This window comes from Xenopus laevis, chromosome 2L (genome assembly GCF_017654675.1).
Source record: "Xenopus laevis strain J_2021 chromosome 2L, Xenopus_laevis_v10.1, whole genome shotgun sequence".
NCBI lineage: Eukaryota > Metazoa > Chordata > Amphibia > Anura > Pipidae > Xenopus > Xenopus laevis.
The window spans coordinates 128,502,534-128,527,610 of NC_054373.1; the positions used below are offsets into that span (position 1 = coordinate 128,502,534).

The window sequence follows — 25,077 nt, forward strand, 5'->3', positions numbered from 1 at the left end:
ACTGGTGAAACTACGCCTGGGGAAGTGTGGCGAAGTGCGGCGAAGTTACGCCTGGCACAACTACAAATCTTAGTGAATTTGCCCCATAGAGTTTGTGAGTTTTGTCGTGGTTTCAAAAACCACAAAAATGAGATTAAATAAATTAAATAAACATAGTCTAAACTGTGTAAAAAACTGTCTGCACATAAACTATTATATTATACTCGGCATATAGTTACCTGAAACCTAATCGGATCCATAAACTTAAAGGAATAGTCATCAACTTGTGTTGATTAAACATGGACAACATAATCTAAAATATCCTGCATCTTTGTTTCTTTTTCCAAATAACAGCCTTGTGACATCACAGATAAACTTAGACATTTAATTGGAGAAATATAATAATAAAAGTCATTGATGGGAAAAATATTCACAACTGGCAAAGCGCATGCTATTGTACCTACCTATTCAAAACATGGAGATGGTGTGTTTGAGTGCTGGCTATAGTGGTTCAGCATAAAATTCATGGTTTTCTTTCATTTTTATAGTGTACGTTCAGAGATGATGTACAACAACTTGAATCCTGCTCAAAAAATATTTGATGAAATGCATCACCCCGTCTTCATTCAGAACAATTTGAATATAATTATTCTGACAGCACTGACTTTCTGAAGAATGACAATCATTGATAACATGAAGCCTCATTAGTGTTAAAGCCATACAATATTAATATCAATAACTGCTTAAAAATATCTTTTAAAATGTAATGCTTTGACTATGGTATATTTTGTATGATATTTATTATCCAGATTCCTTGGGAACTGGCTTTTTCTGCACAATGGACCTTTCTGTAATTTGGAGCACCATGAATGGCATGTGACCCCTGTTGTATATTATACAGGTACAAGTTCCAAATTACAAGAAGGCCATTTCCCATTAACTCCAGTTTAACCAAATAATTTTACATTTTTAAAATTATTTCCTTTTTTAACAATATTCAAAAATTTTAAATTATTTTTTTTAATAAATTTCGGTTGGTCTTTTTTTATTAGAATTTCAAGTTGATGGGAGTTTAAAAAAACTCCCATCACCTCTAAATTCAACCTTGATAAACCCCTGTTTTAATTGTATTCAAGTGAAAAAGAATGTCTCTTGTATATAGCATAACCAAAGCATACAACTAACACTTAGGGGCCGATTCACAAAGAGTCGAATATCGAGGGTTAATTAACCCTCGATATTCGACTGGGAATTAAAATCCTTTGACTTTGAATATCGAAGTTGAAGGATTTTAGCGCAAATAGTGCGATCGAACGATCGAAGGATTATTCCTTAGATCGAACGATAAAATCCTTCGAATCAAACGATTCGAAGGATTTTAATCCAACGATCGAAGGAATATCCTTCAATCAAAAAAAGTTAGCCAAGCCTATGGGGACCTTCCCCATAGGCTAACATTGAGTTCGGTATCTTTTAGATGGCGAACTAGGGGGTCAAAGTTTTTTCTTAAAGAGACAGTACTTCGACTATCGAATGGTCGAATGGTCAAATGATTTTTAGTTCGAATAGTTCGATTCGAAGTCGTAGTCAAAGGTCATAGTAGCCCATTCGATGGTCGAAGTAGCCCAAAAAACACTTCGAAATTCGAAGTTTTTTTACTTCGAATCCTTCACTCGAAGTTAGTGAATCGGCCCCTTATAAATGATTTTTTAAAAATATTTTTAACTCAAAATAGACTAACTTTAGCATGTAGTGATCTGTTAGCATTCCGCCCTGGAGTGTGAAGCCAAATATTAACCTGAAAACAGTTTCTCCAATTATCTTCTTCAATGATTTTGATTAGGAGAGTAACTATACAGTAGAACCTCCTTTTTATGTTTTTCAGGGGACCAGAAAAAAATGGTGTAAAAATCCAGAAAATTGTAAAATCAGGGAAATGTATTATGCATAATATATAGGTGGGACAACAAAACAACAATGTAAAATGAGGGAAAACTTAAAATCAGGGGATGTAAAATTGAGGTTCCACAGTATTATAAGTTGACCCAACCTACAGTATAAAGTCTACCCTTTCAACAGCTGGTTTTTCTCTTTCCTTCGTTAGCATTTAACATACTATTTCCTTGTCTAAGCTTTAGAAACTTATATTTTAACCATTCTGGGGATCAAGAGGAAGATGTCAGGAGATAAGATCACGAAAACAGCATAAAAGGCAATGCCATGTTCTGCTTTTCACAACCCAATAATACATGATAAAGCCTATGCCAGGATATGACTGAACAGATAGAGTACACTGTCAACAGAGCAGAGGCAGTCTTTTGCTAGGTTTATAAATCAGTAATAAAATTAATAAAAATGAAAAGCCTAGTCACCAGTCATTATAGAGATGCATCCAACTAAGACATTATTGTATTAAAAGTCTCTAAGAGACTTTATTTGTAAACAGTTCCTTTCTTTGGAAGAGCGGGTGCAGGATTTGTGGAAACCTTCAGAAGCTGATGGTCCTATCAATCATAGCTTTTACCTGTTTAAGGAAAGACAATAAGCCTGATTTCAACACTTGAAGACACAATGGAAAAATATGCTAGATGGTATAGAATACAGAAAGGAATTGAAGGAATTAAATGTGTTAATGAGTTTATTGTCAAGACTGCAAGAAACCACATACTATTATCGAAAATAATTGCAATGCATTTGAAGGTGAATTTTTGTTCAGCAGCACCTTGGAAACAATAATAAGTGACAGTGAGGAAAAAGTGTTGATTGCATTAGAAAAAAACTTTGAAAAGAATATCAGCCGTATCTTTTCAAATCCAGAAAAGAAATGCTAAGAGTACAGGAATGCTGAAGCCAGAAATCTCCATCCTCAGATAAGTGATTCATTGATTAGATTGTTATTGCTTTCAGTTAAACAGTTAAACACCAAACAAAATCAACTAATTAAATAAATTAATTAAACAGGAAAAGCTAATTCCGTTGGGGGTGCCTTTAAGTTAGGCAAACCTCAAAGAAGTTTTTTCCCCAGCCCAGGGATCTTTCTATAGATGTGAAACACCTCATCCTACTTGTATTTCCTAGGGACCCCTTGTGTAGGCTTGGGCACGTGCAATATAGTAACATTTTCCTATTTTAGTGTACATTGCATGCAAGTCAAACCTATGAATGGGATCCCTGGAAAAAGTAAAATGGCGGCATAACACTCCTATAAAAAAGATTTCCTTTCTTTGTCTTTCAATTAATATTAACTTACAAGTGTCAGTATTCTCTGTAGAACTGTATATTTCAGGGTCTGATAAAAATACTTCTTTATTAGTGGGACACTTTCAAATTGTCATGGCAACCAGTGCCGTGAGTCTGCATCCGTTTCTGAACTTTTGCATATCAATGCAGCACGCATATTTTGGTTTTCAGTCACCCCAATTAATTATTTATAGCAAGTCACAGTTAATGAATGCTGATCAACGCTCCAAACTTATCGGTTTATTACAGCCGCCACAAAAGTAAAGATAGAATATATTTTAGAATCAACAGCATTTTTGGAAATAAACTCTTAATCTTCAAAAGTAATAGACATTAAAATCTGATTAAGGCATTTAAAAACAAATGCATAGTATGAATATAAAAGATATGCTAATAACATTTGGTGCAGTTACCTGGCAAAATGTTTATATATTTAGTAAATGAAGCTTCAGTTATGCATGTAAATTAATCTAATAGGAATGACCATCCATCCAAGGCTGCCCTCATTTAACAAAAGCTTAAAAAAACAGACGTGGTGTCCTGTGTAATTTGCCTGTTGTAAAGCTGCAGTTATAGTCAAGGCTATTTAAAACAGAAATAAAAAATGTAAGGGTAGTTAGACAGCAGGAAATGCTCTGTTATTACAATAAAATATAAGCAAATTAGGAACAAACATTTGGCCACTCTTTTTTGCTGTAGGGAACCTATTTGGCCCAATACACCCAGTCCTTGCATGTGTAAAAAATAGATCTGGAACTGTTTTATAAAACAGTATAAGAAAGCTGTCTCTGTATGCTAGTGGCAGACTAGCAGAATGATATTACTAGCAAGGAATAAAGCAAAACTGAAGGAATTTTACTGCTCTTCACCCCAAGGACCCCAGTTTATGCAAATTGCTTGACTGTATTTTATAGCAATCAAAGGTAGCTAGCTCACTTGTCCAGGTTCACAAGCAGGGCAGCTCCTGTCATGAGGCAAGGTGAGAACCTTGCCTCAGGCAGCAGCAAGCGGCTGGTTACGAGGTGCAGCAAAAAGCCGCCTCTTGTAACTTTAAGAGGCAAATTTACGGGTTTTAAACCCGAAATTCGGCTTTGCTAGTACAAAGGCCACAATTGAGCTCAATGCACTAGCGATGCTGCCCCCTTTTGACCCACTCTGACGCAGATTTTTAAGCGAGGAGCAGGAGAGGGAGGGTGGCATCTGGTGGTAGCAACCCCAGGATCGACTCTGTTCATCAGTAGTTGCCTTAGGGATTTGATCCATTGTAGATTCTGTCATGATTTTTAAGATGTATTTCTTTTTTTTATTTTTAAATTACACTGTTTACACTGCAAATAATTCACCCTACCATATAAAGTTATTCTTGAACCAAGTGAATTTTTGTAGTTGTAATAGTCACATAGGAAAACTCATGTCATTTAAGGTGAAAATACACTGCATCTCCAATTCATAAAATCAATACTGCTAAGGGATCCCTTTACTCTGCAACCAGTTAGACAGAAAGCTCCAAAGTACAGGAAGGGCATCTGCCATTGACTCCATTTTAAGCAAATAATTTGGATTTGTGAAAATGACAGCTTTCCCCCACCGTTGTAAGCTTTTTTTTTAGAGATGGAAAGTAGTTATTCCAAAATAAAAAAGGGGGAAATTGTTTTGTGTGCCATAAACCTTAGGGGCAGATTTATCAAGGGTCGAATTTCATAGTAAAAAATACTTTGAAATTCGACCATCAAATTTAAATACTTCTAATTCGAATATCGAATTCAAACTTTTTTCATCGAATTTGGGTATTTTGCGGTCGAAGTAAAATCCTTACGATTAAATCCTTCAAATCGAACGATTCAAACAATTTTATCGTACGATCATACGATTTTACTTTGACTTGAAAAAACGTAGAAAAATGCTGTAGCAGGTCACCATACGCTAACATAGCACTTCGGCAGGTTTAATTTGGCGAAGTATTGAAGTCGAAGTTTTATAAAGAGACAGTACTTCGATTATCGAATGGTCGAATATTCGAACTATTTAACTTCGAATCGAATTCGAAGTTGAAGTCGTAGTATCCTATTCGATGGTCGAAGTTTCCAAAAAATTACTTTGAATTTCAAATTTTTTTACTTCGAAAATTCCCTCGAATTCACTTCGACCTTTGATAAATCTGCCCCTTAGTGTAAACGACATCATTCTGGGAGAATGCCAATGTAAAGTGTCGATGTTTGACGACACTGGACTAACGGTGTTTACTTATATGCAATAATGTGAAAAAACCAAGGCTCTAAAACAGCAGGAAAAAGTAATGGTACTTATATTTCTCGAGATGATTTATGGCTTGTCTTATTTTCTGCATCCACACATGCCAGTTGTGCAAGAATCATTTATATTATATAAGATTGACATCATCGCTGCAACTTTGTCTACTGCCCATCTCTCTCTCTCGTATCTCCATTTCTCAGGGACAGATACTCACATGGAAGTAAAATGTGCACCTGTTATTTCCCCTCTTTCTATTTTATATTGTTTTGCACAGTGTATTATATATCTATTTGTAACCGTTATTCCTAAGAACCGTGAAATTGATTTCTCAGATTAAAGAGATATTTTCTGACACATCCCTGACAGGTTCCTGTTATATTTTACAATAAAGTGTCAGTTTAACTCGAAAACATTCCCCATGGTGTTCTTTTTAGAAATTCTAATGGCTTGCCTGCCTCCCAGCCAGCCTATACCTGCCTGTTTCTATATAGCTTTCTTCTCTAGCTGCAGTCATTACAACAGGCTGGTTGGTGGGAAAACCCCACAGGCAGGTGATAGATTTTACACCGATGCTTTAGCCCATTGGGTCTTTGACTTGCTGCAAACCCAGCGTGACAGCTTCTCCAGTTAAAGACAAAGGTGTGTTGGAATCTGACACCGCAAAGAGTTTTGGAGGAGAGAAAGGTTCAGGAATTTTGTAATAAAATTAAAACTTATCGTTTCAACTTTATAAGTGCATAACTTGTTTCAACTTCATAACAACATGTTTCCGGGAAAAATGTATAAAGTTCCCAATTTTTAGATTGAGAAGCACAAGCAGCAAACAAAGCAACACCTGATTTGCAAAACTGTATGAATCCTGGGTTAAGTAACTATAAAAATGTATTTTATTATTTATTAAATCAATTAAATCAATTATTCAGTTGCTAAATAACATTTCAAAAGTTTAACTTAGAAACATTTCTCTTTCAATCAGACTATAATAGAATTGTTGCACCCATCTGAGAAATATAAAAAGTGCCACTATTTTTTCTGTCTTTATCTATTGTGTTGGCTTTCATTTTAAAAGAGAACTAAACCCTAAAGATGAATATGAATATGGGTAGAAATGCCATATTTTATGTACTGAAATTATTGAACCAGCCTAAATGTAGGACATCTCTATAGTAGTCTATAGAAGAGAGTTTTACACTGATAAGTGTTTGTATCTCACTTCTTGTGATGGTTCCCTGGATGCTCCATCTCTATAGTAGTAACAATTCAGGCCTTTAAATTTGTCAACAAGATTTCTAGCCTACTTCTTTAGTTAGGCTTTACTCCTTCTTTAATAAGAGAGAAGCATGTGGTTATATAGCTGTAGTTTAATATTAAAATTGTGTTTAAGTGAGGTTTCACAGTAGCGTTCGTTGAGGGGGGCGGGCCCTGGTGCGTGACGCATTTGGCCGAGTTTTCAATGGCGAACGGACTACCGGGGGGCCCTGAGGGGGTGCAGGCCCTGGCCCGCTCGCACCCCCTTCTCCCCCGGTAGTTCCGCCACTGGGGTTTCATCAGATCAAATGCCTATGGCAGATGTGGAGGTGACAGTTGTGACTCTGGCAAGGCACACTCATTTTGGTTGTTTTACTTTTGGTGTTTCCAAGCAGTTAAAAAGGGGACTATGAGCACTGTGTTCCATCTCATTCCACAAAAAAATTGAATTGTGATTTCAATTGATTTTTGCCCCAAAAACCCAGACAATAAAAATTTGAGTTTTAGTAAATAACCCCCTAAGTTTTAAAAAAAGCCAAACAGACAGTCAGTGCCTAAATTACAAGTGCATAGGTCATAAAAACAGCAAAATAATTAAGGCTAAGGACAGACGGGCAGATTTGGGGTGATTTAGTCGCCTGACGACTAATCGCCTCTTCTGTGCGGTGACAACCCCCCCTCCAAACTGCCTTCTTCCTGCTTGAATGAGAAAACACCAGCGCAATGCACTTGCGGCGCTTCAATTTCCAAAATCGCCCAATAAGCCGCCTTGAAAATCACGTCAGCAGTCAAACTGCATCAGTGACAAATACAGACAGGGCTTATCCTGGCCTGACTGTTGCCTGAGGCTTTCTTTTTTGCACTGGAGGGGGTTAAAAAATAGCGGCATTTTTGTTGCTCCTGTTAACTAGTGGCATGCTGCCGGCTGGATACAGCTCAACATTTAAACAGAGAATTGCTATAAACACAAAACTACACTGTTGCCACTTAAATTGAATTGCCACTTCCCTGACACAGTTCAAACAAAAACTATACATCATAAGCTCACGATACTGGGATTTATGGCAGAGCTGCTGTATAAAAAGATTTCAAGAGGGACTGAAACAGTTTGGAAGCCAAAGGGGAGTCCTAACCTTTATTAGGCACAGGATTGACCTTCTATTAACTCACCCTACACAAAAGCAGTAGGTTCTTGCAGGTACTTAATGTAAGAAGCGAAAAAGAAATTATTAGGCAATACCAGAAAGCTCAAAGTCCTATTTTTCTGTTTGCCCCATTAAGCTTTTTGATTTCTGAGGATCCTGGGTGCCTGGATTACTTGGCTAGTGGATGGCTATTAGCAGCTACTCAGTCTTGTTCAGTGCATGCTCACTGCATTGCCAGAGTCTGCAATAAGAGGCATGATTTGCAAATTATCCCATTTTTTTTCTACATTTTACAGTCTCTCAACTTTTTTGGAAACGAGCTTGCACAATTAAGTTCGCCTCCACTTAAAGGGTTTAGTTGCCTAACCCTGTTTGTTTGTTGTTTGTATGGTTGTTTATTTTTCAGGAAATAAACTAACGGGACATCAATTATAGAGCACTTTTCTATTGAGGCGCACAAAGCAATTTACAGCAAACAAAGCAGCCATTACATATGCTGGGACACCAGGAGATTAATTGACATGTACAGGGTTACAGGCAACCGAACAGGGGTCTCCAGCATAACCCCCCACATCAAATGCTGATTACTTAACCTTCTGCTGAAATTTGGCCAGTGCTGATATCCACGTTACTGGTAAAAGTGATGTCATTATAGATGGTGGCCGCAAAGATCAAGGGGAAAATATAACTGGGGTTTATAAAATAACCAACACAGCAGGGATTAGTCCACCATGATCTTACTAAAAATTACATTGCAATGTTAGGTTTAGTTCTTTTTTTTTTAAAATATTTGGATTGTTTGAGAGTTAACTATATGTATAGGGTGCTGCAAAGGAGTAATGTGATATATTTAAAGTACTTCCAAATTTGTTATCCTGTTTATCGCCCTGGTTCAGTACAACTAGCATTATATTCGACACCACTTATATGTTATCTGCTTTGTAAATATGTGCCCAAATGCCCTATTTCAGCTTCAATAACTATCCCCATGGCTGCACAGCACTATCTATATGATTTACATTTGAAGTTTCTGAAACTACCATGAAGTATATATGTGAGAATACCGGGTGGTACATTGGTGCGGCAGGGTAACCCGCCGCTTCTTCCTTCTGCACCAATCTGCAAATGGTGCATGCACATGCTGCTTCTGTGTTAAATGCAAGCGATGCGCCTGATGTCATCGTGTTTGGCGCAAAATTCAAATATTTAAAGGGGCTGTGGGCAAATACTCAACTGCCCAGTGATGGTTTATTTTTTATAGTTCCTAGGTGTGTTTTCTAGTTTGTATTGCCTGTTCCTGACCATTCCTAGTCTGCTGCTTGTCCTGACCTTTGCCGTTTGAGGACCATTTTCTGAGATCCTGTTCCCTACTGCAATACTGTTGGTTCTGACCTGGCTTGGGACCTTGACTATGCTATTGTCTCCCAAATCTGTACTGCACTGCTTGATCATCAACTCTGCCTGTCCCTTGACCATGCTCCTTGTTCCCTGTAAACGTTTGGTTCCCTTGCCTGCCCAGAACTCTCTCCCTGGTCCTCTCACTATAAGACCTGGCTGCACCTGAGTAGCAGAGGGCTCCTCCCGAAGTGAAAGGTGGTTGTTATAGGTGGAAGTGTGAGCCGAAGCCAGGAACTTGGGGTTTGTTCTGGGTTTGGGATACCATTCGTAACAATATACCAGTGACAGTAAACAGTATATGATATCAAAATCAATAGAAAACCAAAATAATTGGCACAGGTACATTCCCAGGTCCACAATAATTTGCAAAAATGGAGGTGGTCCACATCCAGTAAATCAATGTAGTTAAAAATAGTAAAGTAGAAATTTGGGCACACTAATACTAAAAAGTTATCACTATAAGACTGGTTTGAAGTCCATTTATTGTTTGATATATGCACAATTAATTATTGAGAACACATTGTTGGTATTATTGTGTAATAGCTCACTCTTTAAAAGCATACTAAGTTTTGTGATTACAGGGTAAATCTAATTTATGCAGGTTAAATGAATGGTACACTTTAATTAAGGGGGAACGCCCCTTGGAATTGAGGATTTTAAATTGCTAATTGTAATTATATTCACAAATGTTGGATTTATTAAGATGCTGTTTCGAGTATTGCAAAACAAAGGGACACAATAAATGGACTTCAAAGCAACAGTGATTTGTTTTTGGTAGTAGTTCCCCATTTTTAACCACAAAACCCTTTCATCGTGTCTGTTCAAATAATAATAATAGCTGTTGGTAAACCTTACTTATATTGAGATGAAAGAAAAAAAAAACTATTTTTCTATTTCTACAATTTCCTTAAGCTTCATTTCTGCATATGGTCTCACTCTCCAGCTGACATAATAAACATAATAAACAGGCTATGTAAACTTATCACAGCAGTTCACATTTTATAGTTTGAGCCAGCAACACCCAGGGGTAAATCAGCTGTTGCCAAAAACCATTATTCCAAGTAAATAGCTTTGCTTCAGAAAAACCAGTGATGAGGAATTATAATCCACTCAGAAAAAAGAAGCACCATCAGCGCACACAACCTTCAGCTATCTTCCTGCAAAGGCCAGGGTAAAGATGTAGCACCCTTAACTGGCTGCATGAATTGGAGATATATCACCCTGACTCATATTCTAACCTGCAACACTCTGCAAGCAAAAACAGAGAAGACTGATAGGGTAATAACATCAGTGAATTCAGGTAAAAGTTCAGCAGTCATATGCTTGGCTATATATGAGCACCCATAATAAAAACTATAAAAATGTAGTAAAATCATAAAAAGCTAGTAAAAGGAAGGTGAATCAGACTCTTTGGTTTATTTTCTGGACTGAAACGTGTTAGTTACTTGTTTAGTAGTGAATTAAACAAATATATGGACACATACTATTGTAATTATTGTGCAGCAGATTTCTGATTACTAACAGAAACTATCATTTATGATAATATATGTGCGTATGCAGGGGTAATAGATATAGATTATATTATTATTATTATAAAATCATGGTCTTACCAATTTTTTTTTAATACTCACTGCTTCTTTGATAGGCCCCGCATTGATTGAGAGATATTGAACTATATTCCGTCTGCATATATTTTGTTTTTGTGCTTGAAACTGTTTCTGTCACAAACAGTGAAGATCAGTTGTACAGTAACCAGATTAATATATAGAAAACAGTAGAGCAGCACTCATTTCAGCTACACTACAGAGCCTCCTACTGGGCACATATGGGTTTTACAAGTTGTATTTACAAGCTATTTTAAGACAAGATCTAAAAAGAATCAAGTATACTCAAAAGTGAAAGGGAGCTTGGAAAATCCTGATTATTTTAAATTAACAGAGATTTTAACCACCAGCATTTGTACTGCCGCAAGACTAAAAGAAACGTTTAAACCACACCGATCAGTTCACAAAATTCTTCAATGTATTGTATTTATTTTGAGGATAAGTCTGTTTATGAATCACAGTGGGATATTCTTTATACATTTCTAAAATGATCTAAAAGTTATTCATATGTTTTGATATATTGGGGCAGGACAGAGGTGCAAAAGAGATTGTATGTTCCCCCCATGTCTGCATGTGTTACCTCCACATTTCTCCTAAACTCCAAAAACACACCTGATAAAATAACCCATACTGTATGTGAATGTTATAGAGACTTGTAAGCTCCACTAGAGCAGGGACTAATGTAAATAAATTGTAATAATTGTCTATGAATTGGAATATATGTAATAAATTAATTGAAATTAAAATGTGATGTTTTAGGAAAGGAAAACTATACCCCCAAAATGAATACTTAAGCAACAGATAGTTTATATCAAATGGAATGACATATTAAAGAATCTTACCAAACTGGAATATATATTTACATAAATATTGCCCTTTTACATCTCTTGCCTTGAACCACCATTTCGTGACTCTATCTGTACTGCCTCAGAGATCACCTGACCAGAAATACTACAACACTAACTGTAACAGGAAGAAGTGAGGAAGCAAAAGGCAGAACTCTGTCTGTTAATTGGCTCATGTGACCTTACATGTGGTTTGTATGTGTACACAGTGAATCTTACGATCTCAGGGGGTGGCCCTTATTTTTTAAAATGGCAATTTTCTATTTATGATTACCCAATGGCACATACTACTAAAAAAGTATATTATTATGATAATGGTTCATTTACATGAAGCAGAGTTTTACACATGAGCTGTTTTACTCAGTATCTTTTAATAGAGACCTACATTGTTTGGGGGGTATAGTTTTCCTTTCAGAGACAAAACAAGTATGCTAAATTGTACTGTATTCAATTACAGATTTTCAGGGTGACATGACAAAAGTTATCATGAGCTATAACAGACCTAGGTTACATCATTCAGAAATCTCCTCCTCACTAATTTATTATGGATTTTTCTGAAGAAACAGAACTTTTGACAAGGACATCTGGCAGCATTTCTCCAAAATTATTTAAAAAAAAATACAGCAGAAACATTAGGGGCAGATTTATCAAGGGAATTCGTGGGAATTTTTGAAGTAAAAAAAATTTGAAATTCAAAGTAATTTTTTGGATACTTCGACCATCGTATAGGATACTACAACTTCGACTTTGATTTGAATTAAAACCGTTTGAATATTCGACCATTCGATAATCGAAGTACTGTCTCTTTAAAAAAACCTTTGACTTCAATACTTTGCCAAATTAAACCTGCCGAAGTACTATGTTAGCCTATGGGGACCTTCTAGAGCATTTTTCGAAGTTTTTGGAAGTAAAATCGTTCGATCGATCGCTGAAATCCTTAGATTGAAAGGATTTAATCGTTCAATCGAAAGATTTTACTTCGACCGCAGGATACCCAAATATCGATACCCGATATTCGAAGTCAAAGTATTTCAATTCGATGGTCGAGTTTCGAAGTATTTTTAACTTTGAAATTCGACCCTTGATAAATCTGCCCCTAAGAGATTTTTTTAATTAGCAGTTTTATAAATGTTAGATATACAAAATATTTGGAGAATTGGACGTTAGACTTTCGACTGCAGGTATTCACCCATTCAATAGAGTGATAGCACAAATACACAGAAAAACATACTAGTGATAAGGATCTAATATGTATGTAGTATCATTTTTGGCAAACTAATAGCTGTCTGTTGGGATTCCCTGTAAAAGAATATTACAGACACAGACTAATTGTTGGATTTTAAAAATTATTATTACTATTACATTCATTCACAAATAAGCCACATATTCACAGTGACGTATAGAAAAGCACACATACACACACACATATATATATACAGTATATATATATATATATATATATATATATATATATATATATATATATATATATATATATATATATATATATATATATATATATATATATATATATATATATATATATATATATATATATGCATTTCCTGAAGATGACCCGATTTTAAGGGCTGAAACATTGAATAAATCCCTTTTGTATTATGAAAGAAGTCCTGTGATATTCTGATTTAAATGGAATGGGGATATGAGAGTCAAAAGGTACAAACGTGTACAGGGAGTCCTTGAGTTATTTACACCTGACTTATGTACAACTCACACTTACATACAGAGGCTATTACAGTAACATACTTTGGTTTGCTTGGCCTTTATTAGCATTTAGCTTTAATAAACCACCTGTCCCGGGCATTGGTCTAAGTTGCATTTAATAAGTAAATGTTTCAATTAACATAGAAATCCAACTGAAAAACAAACCTACAGACCCTATCTCGTACATAACCCGGGGACTCTCTGTACTTGTATGGGGACATTTATGCTTTAAGGTACATGGCTGTTAATCAAGAGATAAAAGTCTGAAATATGCTGGCAAAATAACACTACATTTATCTTAGTCCCAAGTTACTGTATACTTAGCAACAATTCAAAGAAAAGTATGCACCACTAATATCACGAGTTCAAGCAGAACTCAATAAGATTTTCTAATTCAAATTTACTTTCAATTACAAGCTCAATAGATATATTGACATATTCATATAAAGTGTCAAGTACTTCCATCAACCTGCTTGTTTGTTAATAGCTTCCTTTCTTCTTTCTTGCAGTGAGTACTATGACCTGAAAAATAAAATAAGCATGCCTGCATAAGTATTCAGCTCTACAGCAACAACAGTATATTTCCTTTGCACAAATATGCATATTTTGCTTTTGTGAACATGGAAACAATTGAACAACCTCATCCACTAGTAGAAGAAAGATTGCACATTCTTACTGAAGAGTCAAGAGTAGGCTACCTTCAAGCAGGCAATGCAGATGTAATATAATAACTGTATACTGACGAAAATGACATACCAATTTTTGTTTTATAATTAAGCATATTGGCCTATTCTTTCAGGCAGTATTGCTCCAGGTTGTTCAGTTCATTTATAAATAAATTAAAAATCAATGGACCAAGGACAGAGCCCACAGTACTCCACTAACCCTAGTCCCACAAAAAATAATTTTCTTATTGGACCATTAATCTTATCACCACTCTTTGTAATATATCTCACAGATAGTTTTCTACCCACAGTACATGTAGTATATTTGAGGCAATTTTTTTAAAATTTAATCAATAACCTTGTGTGATACTGTATTAAATGCTTTAGCAACATAATATCCACTGCAAGCCAGAGGTCTAAGGCTCTGCTCTATTATATATATATAATATATAATATATATACATAGAACCCATGTTAACACAGGCATGGGATCTGTTATCTGGAAACCTGTTATCCAGAAAGCTCCAAATTACAGGAAGGCCATCTCCCATAGACTCCATTTAAGGCAAATATTTAAATTTTCTCTGTAATAATAAAACAGTACCAAACTAAGACACAATTAATCATTATTGGAGGCAAAATAACTCTATTGGGTTTAATCAATGTTTATACAAAAGAATTGTGATCCAAATTATGGAAAGATCCCTTATCTGGAAAAACAGCTCCCATAGTTGCATATAGTTGTAATTCTGTTATTTAGAATATATGCTGACATCACATCCCTTGGCACAGACATAGTAACAGACATAGGGGCAGATTTACTAAAGGACAAAGTGGCAGTCACTAGTGAAAATTCGCCAGAAATACCATTCACAGGCACATCGCATATTTATTAACAGGCGTAGTGGACAAAGAGACCGTCGCTAGTGCAGTTACGTGCCCCATAGCCAGATGAATTTTCACTCAGACGAATGGTCAATACTCTGCAAAGAGTTTCCTTCGCCGGCTTAGACCTGGCGCACTGATAAGATGAAGCTACATCCTCCTCAATCTTATGTCAGTGACATCATATCCTGTAAGCTGAAAAGTCATAAAAGTTCTAAAAAACGCTGGTGTTTTTTCATATTTTAAAGCGGGATTGTCTTCAAAAGTTCTAACTATGTGTGTTCATTTTTTTTAACCAATTTGAGAGGCATGCCACATTTGTTTTAGGGTGGAGTCATGTCTAGGGCATTTATTTTTTTATTTTGCCTCCTTGGACATTTGTAATAATAAGTGGCCACGTCAAGCATTTGCACCATCATTTCTAATAAAGACGTCTTTACGACCTATATGTACCCGCCCTATTCAAATTGATGTAAGAGCACTAACAAAGTTTCGCCAGGCAACAACGAATGCTAATGAAAGTTCGATATGAAATGCTCGTGCGGACGAATTAACACTAACAAAACTTCGGCAGCGTTCAGCTACAAAGACAAATTACCATAGTGGTAACAAATTTACGTCTGGTGAAGTGGCGCGAAGTGGAGCGAAGCGGCACGAACTGTGGAGTATCGTTCGCTGGTTATTAATATCACTTTACAATAGAATTAACACTAAAACAGTATAACCGATGCAAAGTATGTGCACATATTAAAACCTCATTCTGGATTTATGTTACCGGATACGAAGACCAACTTTCATTTCGTACAGGATTTTCACATTCTACAACACACATGTACTGTTTAAAAACTGTAATGAGACCATATACAGTACTAATTTGCAGTAACTTTCTGAGCTTGCATCCTAGTAGATGTTCATGGAGACTGGGTTAAGGATTGGATTTGCCACATGTTTAGATTCAAAAAGTCAAATGTCCCAAAGAGGTGGAAATGTTTGACACTATTTAGCTACAGTCGTTCTAGCTTTAGCTAGCTATATTAGCTAATATTAGCTATATTAAATTCGCACAAAGCAAAATTTGATCACGCAAAGGCATAACCATTCTCATTGCGAATAGTTTTTTCCGTTTTTCTGTCACCGACTTTTATTTCATTCCCCTGAAAATCCTCCGAAAGTGGAATACTGATTAGCTTTACAATGCTGGGGTCCTACGTTCGATTCCAGCCACAGAACTACAAGGAGAATGTATGTACTCGATGTGCTTCTGTGGGTTTCCTCTGGGTACTTCATACCAAAAAGGTTAAAGAAGTTTAAATGGCTGCTAATAAAACTGATAGTGTGTGTATGTGTATAAGATAAGGATCTCAAACTGTAGGCTCCCCTGAGGCAAGGACTAATGTGAATGATGTACAACCGCTGTGGAATATGTCAGCATTACATAAATAATTGATAAAGGACAATTACAAAAATGAATGTGTTGTTCCCTATTATTTGTTGCCACTCAGTCCCCTGAAATCAAACCTGTCACATAGCTGCACCCTTTGCTAATAACATGCATGGGATCATTGTCTGCTTCAGTTGTGTCCTAGCTGGCAAGGTGCATGGGCTTAGTTCTAACAACACCCAAGGCGAGAAATGAAAAACAGCAGATCCCATTTACAGATTTAAAATGATGGCTGCAGAAAATATCTCAGCTGAGAAAAACTACAAGGCAGCTGCAAATAGACGAGGATCTGTGCAAAGGCAGGAAAAAGTAAAAATAACAAACACAAGAAATACAAGAAGATAAAGTATCTTTTTACTTTATAATAAAAGGCTTGTGGGCGCGGGCTGTGGAACTTTTTGACCAGGTAGAGCACTTTGCAAACTTCAGCGTTTTTGTACAAACGTATGATTCTCATAGCTCACTTTAGGTTTTCTCAATTAAAAAAAAAGTTGCAGAAATGGAAGTAGTAAAATTGCAGCTGTCTTTAGTAATAAAAAGTCAGAGTTACGTTTAACCACTGCTAGAAATTTGCTTGAGATAAGAAAAAAAATGACACGGCTAATATTCGTTTCGGAAAATGATAACTTTTCCAACAGAACAGTATTATGAACATTTGCTAACCCAGTTAATTGGACTGTTAGCATGAGCTAAACCTCACATTCGTAATCTGCATTGAATCAATATGTTCTCCAAGCAGGGGGTATTTTTCACAGGAAGTCTTATGATTCCAGAAATAAACTTAGTGCAAAATTAGCAAGTTCGTTTCTTTAGAAAATCTATATGGAAATAACGTTTCAGGGAACAGATGTCAGGTGTGCCCTCCCCCGGCATCACAATAAAGAGGAACAAAGAGGCCCAATGCAGAGCTGGGATACCAAGCACTTCACTACAGTTTCATGTCATTATAATATTGCTTGGCAAACTACACCGAAACTAAATAGACACCTATTTAAAAAGTACTTTGTGGGACATTCACTAAGATTCGTAGTTGCGTAACTTCGCCGCACTTCACCGCACTTTGCCAGGCGTAGTTTCGCCAGCGCTTCGCAAATTCACTAAAATCCAAAGTTGCGCTCAGGGGTAGTGTAAGTTTGCGAAGTTGCGCTAGCGTTGATTCGCTAGGCAAAACAAAGTTACGCTAGCGATGGTTAATTTGCATACGGCGCCAAATTCAAATTTCAATGGAGGAATATGTAGCAGCACTACAAATGGCTGGGAAACCTTCAAAACATCAAATACATTTTTATTTTGCCCTACACATGTGCCCACTGTATAGGTAAGTTGCCATGAGTTAGGAAATGTAGGGGGGAAGGAGGGGAGACCCAAAAAAATTTTCGATCTTTTTCAGCCTATCACCCATAATATAGAGAAAACGCCAGCGTTTTTTGGGACTTAGAAAAAATGTTAACTTTTTTTGAAGAAATCCCTATCTACTCTATTGCGCTTCGTCTGGTCTGAGGTGGCGAAGGAAGTCTAGTGTAAAAGGTAGCGTTCGGAACAATGCGCGCGTTAGTGAATTTGAGTAGTTACGTCCATTGTGCAAATTCGCCAGGCGTAAGGGTGCGAAGTTACACAAGCGAAGTTACGCCAGCGTCTGTTTGTGAATTTGTGAAGTAACGAAAATGCCCAACGCTAGCGAATTGACGCTAGCGTTAGGCGCTTCGGCGCATAGTAAATTTGCCCCTTTGATTCTGGAAAAAATCAGTTAAGAATTTTTGTATTTTGTGTTGTTTACATAACTCTGACACATTTCAACAGTACTTTACAGAGGTTACATATCATTCCTGCTCCATTGGAGCTTACAATCTAAAGTTCCTATCCCAGCGTGGTTTTATCAGGATCCAATAACCTGTCTGTATGTTTTTGGAGTGTGGGAGGAAACCAGAAAAGCCAGAGGAAACATTCAAAAACCTTGCAGATAGTGCCCAGGATGAAATAAACCTCATGACCTCAAAACTTGCAAGGAGGCCTTCAGGGTTACTAATCCTTCTAGTCTCCTCATTGGATCATTGGACTGATCATTAATTATCCTGACTCTCGCTTTCCTCACATTAGTTGCCTACCCTCCACCTCAGGATCTGGGTATCCAGCCCTTCCTGCAAGTTGACTCCCACATGTTTTTATTTACTTTTATCACATAATAAAGTTTGTTTTAATTATGCAGTTTCGTACAGAATAAGAATAATGAATATAGGTTCTTAACATTTTTTCATCAATATATAGTAACATTATGAAATCTTCAGCTCAAAATTTACTATATGACCCTATGTAGGATTTAATGGGTATGTAGCCATTGCTCAAAGATAAATATGGCTGGAAATGCTGTATTTTATATGTTGAATCTGCACTAACCTAGAAGTTCAGCATTAGCATTTAACAGTAACGATGTATGCCTTGAAACTAGTGCACAGAAATATCTTAGACCTTGTTAGCACATTCTTTGAGTGTCAGTGACACTCACATATTCAGAATGTTCTGGGCAGAAGTATGGCAAGCTAAGCATAAGGACCATTGGAAATCATCAAGCAGAAAATGAGGTTCCTCTCTCAAAGAGGTTGATGCTGCAGGGCTGATTATTAAAATGTGTCTCAGATTGCACTGGTATCTGAGCAGCTGCGTAACGTATAAATATGAATACATTAAGTTTGCAATGTGACAATCATACGAGTCGGCCTCTACACCTAGCAGCCCAACGCACGGGCTATGATTTAGGAGAAAATATAATGGGGATTTATGGAGGACATTAAGGGCTCTTACAAACGGGAGGTTTTTCCAGCGCTCCCCTGCATTTCACTTTCTTCTGTTCAGCCACAGACGCATGTATGCGTTGAGCGCAGGTGGGACGCAGCATGTTGCATTTCACCTGCTTTCAGCGTATACATGAGTCTTTCTAAGTACAGACCCCTTCACAATAATTGAGTTTGTCTACTCCTGCGCTCACCTGCAGCTGAATGAAAGAAAGCGCAATAAAGGGGAGTGCAGGAAAAACCGCCCGTATGTAAGAGCCCTTAGGGAGGCTGGCCAGTCTACCAATTCATACACATTAAAAATAATTCATAAAACCCTCAAAATTCAAAAGCATCTAATAAAATTAATATAAAAATGTTTTCAAAATTCCTCAGCAAGAAATGGAGCCCTCAAACAGTTCCTAAAAAAATCAATAAGCAGCCGCAGTTGTTCAAAATGCTAGTGCAATTAGCAGCCACAATTATTCAAAGTACCAGTGAAAACAGCAGCCTCAATTTTGTTTTTTAAATGCCAGTGCAGTCAAGTAGCTTTGAGTTACAGTTCAGCAACCTCTCATTACTGTACAATGCCAGTGCAGTCAAGTAGCTGCGTGTTACAGTTCAGCAACAGTGGAACACAGCACGATCTTTGTAACCTCCCAGTACAAGCAGAGAGTGATCTTGAGCAGCATGGAACATTGGGGGGGGGACACAGCCGGACACAGAGTTTTTGTGGATGCATCGATAAGGAGTGAAGTGTGTGAATGGCTGGTTTGGGGAGATCTTTCCATACTTCTTTTAAGGCATGGGATGTCCCTAATGAGCTTGGCAGTTCTCGTTACATTTATTTGGAATGTTTTCCCATATACAAATTGCACGCATTAAATCCCCTGTGAAACTGTGCCCAGAGTGCCCAGTTTCATCAATTTGCTCTCCTATATCAACTGTTGCTGCTATTATGAAATCATGCAAGTTATGAGAGGTTGCTGAACTGTAACTCACAGCTACTTGACTGCACTGGCATTTAAAAAAAAACTGAGGCTGCCGTTTTCACTGGTGCTTTGAATAATTGTGGCTGCTCATGTATAGGGCCCCAAAAATCGGCCAGGTTTGATTTTCCCATTGGCACATTAACGTGGCCCTATTCCCATTGTTGCCTTTAGTGGGCATATCAGGGGAAGATTTACTCGTTTGGCAACCTTGCCAAAAAGCAGGTCTTATAATGTATGGTCAACTGTAGTTCTCCCTTATTTTGACAACATTTAGGGGTCTAATAATTATACAGGTATGGGATCCTGTATCCGGAAAACCGTTATCCAGAAAGCTCTGAATTACAGAGAGGTTGTCTCCCATTTTATCCAAATAATCCAGATTTAAAAAAAAAAATGTATTTCCTTTTCCTCTGTAATAATAAAACAGCACCTTGTAATTGATCCAAACTAAGATATAATAAATCCTTATCGGAAGCAAAAGCAGGCAATTGGGTTTATTTAAAGTTAACATGATAGGTATGAAGATCCAAATTCAGGAAAGATCTGTTATCCCGAAAACCCCAGGTCACGAGCATTCTGGATAACAGGTCCCATACCTGTACATTGTAAAAAAAAAAAAAAAGAAACGGATCAACAAATCACACATTTAAGGGCAGATCTATCAAGGGTCGAATTTCGAATTTTAAAAATTTCGAAATTTGAACTTAAAAAGACCAACTGAAATTAGATCAAAGTTTTTTTTGGCCGAATAGGTGCGTTTTCTATCGAAAATCGTACAAATCAAAGTAATAGCGCATTCAAATCGTACAATTTGAAGTTTTTCCTAAAAAAGAAATTTAGATTTTTCAAAGTCCAAATAGGTTCTAGAAGGTCCCCCATAGGATAAAACAGCAATTCAGCAGGTTTTAGATGGCAAATGGTTGAAGTCCAGTACATGATAAATTTCGATATTCAAATTTTCGAATATTTTTAAAATTCAAATCGAATTTGGACTATTCCCTAATCGAAGTACACAAAAATTATCTTGAAATTCAATTTTTTTAATTCAAATTTGCATTTCGACCTTTGATAAATCTGCCCCTTAACATCTGAAAGCTAGGTGGTTCTATGCAAATGAATCTAAATGCCATTTTAGCCCTAATAAATATGCCTCACACAGAGAACTCCAGCATATCAATGCTTTGTATCATCAGCCTGGAGTGAAGGCTGTAAAAAATGGTCCAATTTTGAGAAAATAGGCTTGAGTCTAAAAGTCAACAGTGGATACTTTATTCATAATAAGACACAGTCCAGTTCAGTGACAACAATGACAACACTAAGCTCCAATTATAACAGATGACATTTCTAAGCACTGTTTATATAGTGAATAAAGTACCCCCTCTTGTAAAATATAAGGATATTATAAGTTACAGAGGAGTTCCACGACCATATAAAAACACAAGGCCGAAGGCAGAGTGTTTTTATACAGGTCATGGAACGCCTCAGTAACTTCTAATATCCTCATATTTTGCAACTGGGGTACTTTATTTATTATAATAAAAAAGTTTTAGTGACTCGTGACAGAAATGACATCAGAAATCACCATTTATAAGGATATCATTTACAAGATATTCATGGCTTTTGTGTATTATATATAGTGAATAAAGTACCCCCTCTTGTAAAATATAAGGATATTATAAGTTACAGAGGAGGTCGCGACCATATAAAAACACGAGGCCGAAGGCCGAGTGTTTTTATACAGGTCATGGAACGCCGAGGTAACTTCTAATATCCTCATATTTTGCAACTGGGGTACTTTATTTATTATAATACAGAAGTTTTAGTGAGTCATGTGACAGAAATGACATCAGAATTCACAGTTTATAACCAATGACATCAGAAATCACTGTTTATAAGAATATCATTTACAAGATATTCATGGCTTCTGTGTATTATATATAGTGAATAAAGTACCCACACTTGTAAAATATAAGTATATTATAAGTTACCGAGGAGTTTCATGGCCATATAAAAACACAAGTCCAAAGGCCGAGTGTTTTTATACAGGTCATGGAACGCCGAGGTAACTTCTAATATCCTCATATTTTGAAACTGGGGGTACTTTATTTATTATAATACACAAGTTTTAGTGAATCATGTGACAGAACTGACATCAGAACTCACCGTTTATAAGGATATAATTTACAAGATATTCATGGCTTTTGTGTATTATAAGTATATAATACACAAAAGCAATGAATATCTTGTAAATAATATCCTTATAAACAGTGAGTTCTGATGTCATTCCTGTCACATGACTCACTGAAATTTGTGTATTATAATAAATAAAGTACCCCCATTTGCAAAATATGAGGATATTAGAATACTAGAAGTTACCTCATGTTTACCTTCGGCCTTGTGTTTTAATATGGTCATAAAACGCCTCGGTAACTTATAATATCCTTATAATTTACAAGAGGGGGTGCTTTATTCACTACATAATTGACAGGATTAACTCACTGAAACTTGTTTATTAAAATAAATAAGGTTAAGTCTATTGTAAAATATAAGGATATTAGAAATAGCCTCATAGTTCTATGTGAGAGAAGCAGTGGGGAGAAGGGGGATGAGAGTGGTCTGAGAGACATCGGGCTATGAGAAAAGCAGAGGGGAGGGGACGGCGTGAGATTGGGCTGTAAGAGAAGCAGCTCTGTGTTTTTTGTCATGTGTTCTGTGGCATTAAATATATAGCCAGAACTGTATTTATATTGCTATGTGTTTGGGGTGTTAAATATGAGTAGTAGACAAAGCAGATTTGCTTCTCTGTATATGGGGGCAGTAAACACCGATTTTATACTGATATGCATTCTAGGGGCATTAAATATGAAGGCAGTACTGCATCAGAACAGATACATACTAGGGCCATTAAATATGCAGCTGGTTCTGCACTTATATTTTGTTCTTGGTGTTTTAAGATTTAAGCATGAAGTAGGCACTGAATTTGTACTCTTGTGTGCTCAGGTCCACACTGTGCCTCATTTGAAATGTTAGGGGAGCAAGAGATGTGTAGGTCCTAGTATAACCACCCTACCCAGCTATGCTTTGTCCACGGAGTTGTTTTATGATCATTTGTTTGTCTGGGGACCATAAAATGTGCATGTTATGTCAATAAGCTCTGCACCAGGTAAGTGGCCTTCCCTAGTCTCCCCCGCCCATAGTTACCTGTTTAGCAGATTAGCAATTGCATTCCATGATTTTAATTAACAACTCACCAAGAAAAGCTGAAGCTGACAATTTCATCTATGCTATGCAATAGCCCATGTGTATGTAAATATATATATATATATATTATATATATATATATATATATATATATATATATATATATATATATATATATATATATATATATATATACCTCAACGTAACTATTTGTTATTGGTCCCCATCAGATTACATTTTTCCTCTTTATACTTTCTGCTACATACACTAGCCTCAGGCTCTTATTATCCATTATCTTTATTTCCAGTACCGTATGTTGCATATTCATATCGTAAAGTGGCAAACACAATCTACTGCAATTCATAGGGGAAGAAAATAGCTATCACAAGGAACAGACGTGAGCAGAGATCTATAGCTACCATGCGTTGTCTAATCACGAAAACTAATGGCATATCTAAACAATATGATATTCAGAAACCAATTAACACATTCATACTCAGTGGCTCGAAAGTAATTATCCCCTGAATAAAGTCATAACCTAGATTACAACATTACCAATGTAGGAAGGAATGAGTTGTGGCTAGAGACATAGGCCGGTTGATTTTAAACTGCATGTAATTGATTAACACATGTGCCTACACCTGCACCCCATGAAGGGAGCATGCATGTAAAGGGTAGGGCTACATGGAAGTTGATCCGACGTGACACGCTGCGGCTGTGTCGCGTCGGATCAACGCTGCGACACCATGCGACAATACATTCACTTACCTTATTTATGTCGCATGCGACTTGTTGCAGGCGTTTTGTCACAGCGTGTCGGATCAAGCCAAAAATGTGCATGTAGTCCTACCCTTAGAGGCCGATACTACACCGAAAGATAACACAGTTCTGTGCCTCTGTAAGTGGTTAATGAGAGACCCCTGAATAAACTGCAGCAAAACAGCTGTTTGGATAAAGCTACCTATAAATTGTCATAAAATTTTTATTTTGTATCCTTTATATTATTGTTGGGGTGGAAATGCCTTTAGTTGTGTTTGATAAGATTCTGGTGTCTTTATTTTTGTCTCGTCACTGTCAGTATCCAATGAATTGCACAATATCAACAAATAATATAAAACTGGTCAATCTCCCATAGAAGCTGTCAGACCGTGGAATTCCAGGTACAGAGCCACACCACTGTGTATCAGAGAAAAGCTTGCAGCAGATCTATGATTTCTGGGCAATGGAAGTAAAAGCAACAGTTAAACATGCTGAGAGTCAGAAGACATTTATAGCAAAAGGATAATCCCCCTCAGACTCATTTCATTCTGCTCTCAATAATGTGAGTGGATGGCAGGGCCTCGACAAGGTAAAGATGGTAATACATTTATGGAGTTGGATTATTCTAGTCTTGCTCAGGTATCAAACTAGTGTATGTTAGTCCCCCAGCACATTTATCTAGGGGTTATGTGTTCCTTCCACCTAAAAAAGTAAGCAAGTAAGTCCTGTATGGAGGAAATAGCTTATGCCACAAAGCCACCACACAGCATGGGAACAGAAATCCTGAATAATGTATTCTAGAGAAATGTCTTTACTTGAGACTTCAGAAGTATCTTGCCTCGGGGGTAGATGGCATAACCCTATCTGAGAACATGACAGTCAATGATGATGGTGTGCTGCACGCAGAAATTAGCCTATGAGGCAAAAAG

General features: G+C 36.8%; 1 protein-coding gene across 1 annotated transcript in view; it reads right to left on the minus strand.

The window, feature by feature from the left end:
• The window catches only part of LOC108708487 (glypican-6), a 644,360-nt gene that overhangs the window by 617,632 nt on the left and 1,651 nt on the right, over window positions 1–25,077 (minus strand). The gene's annotated exons all lie outside the window — the stretch shown is intronic.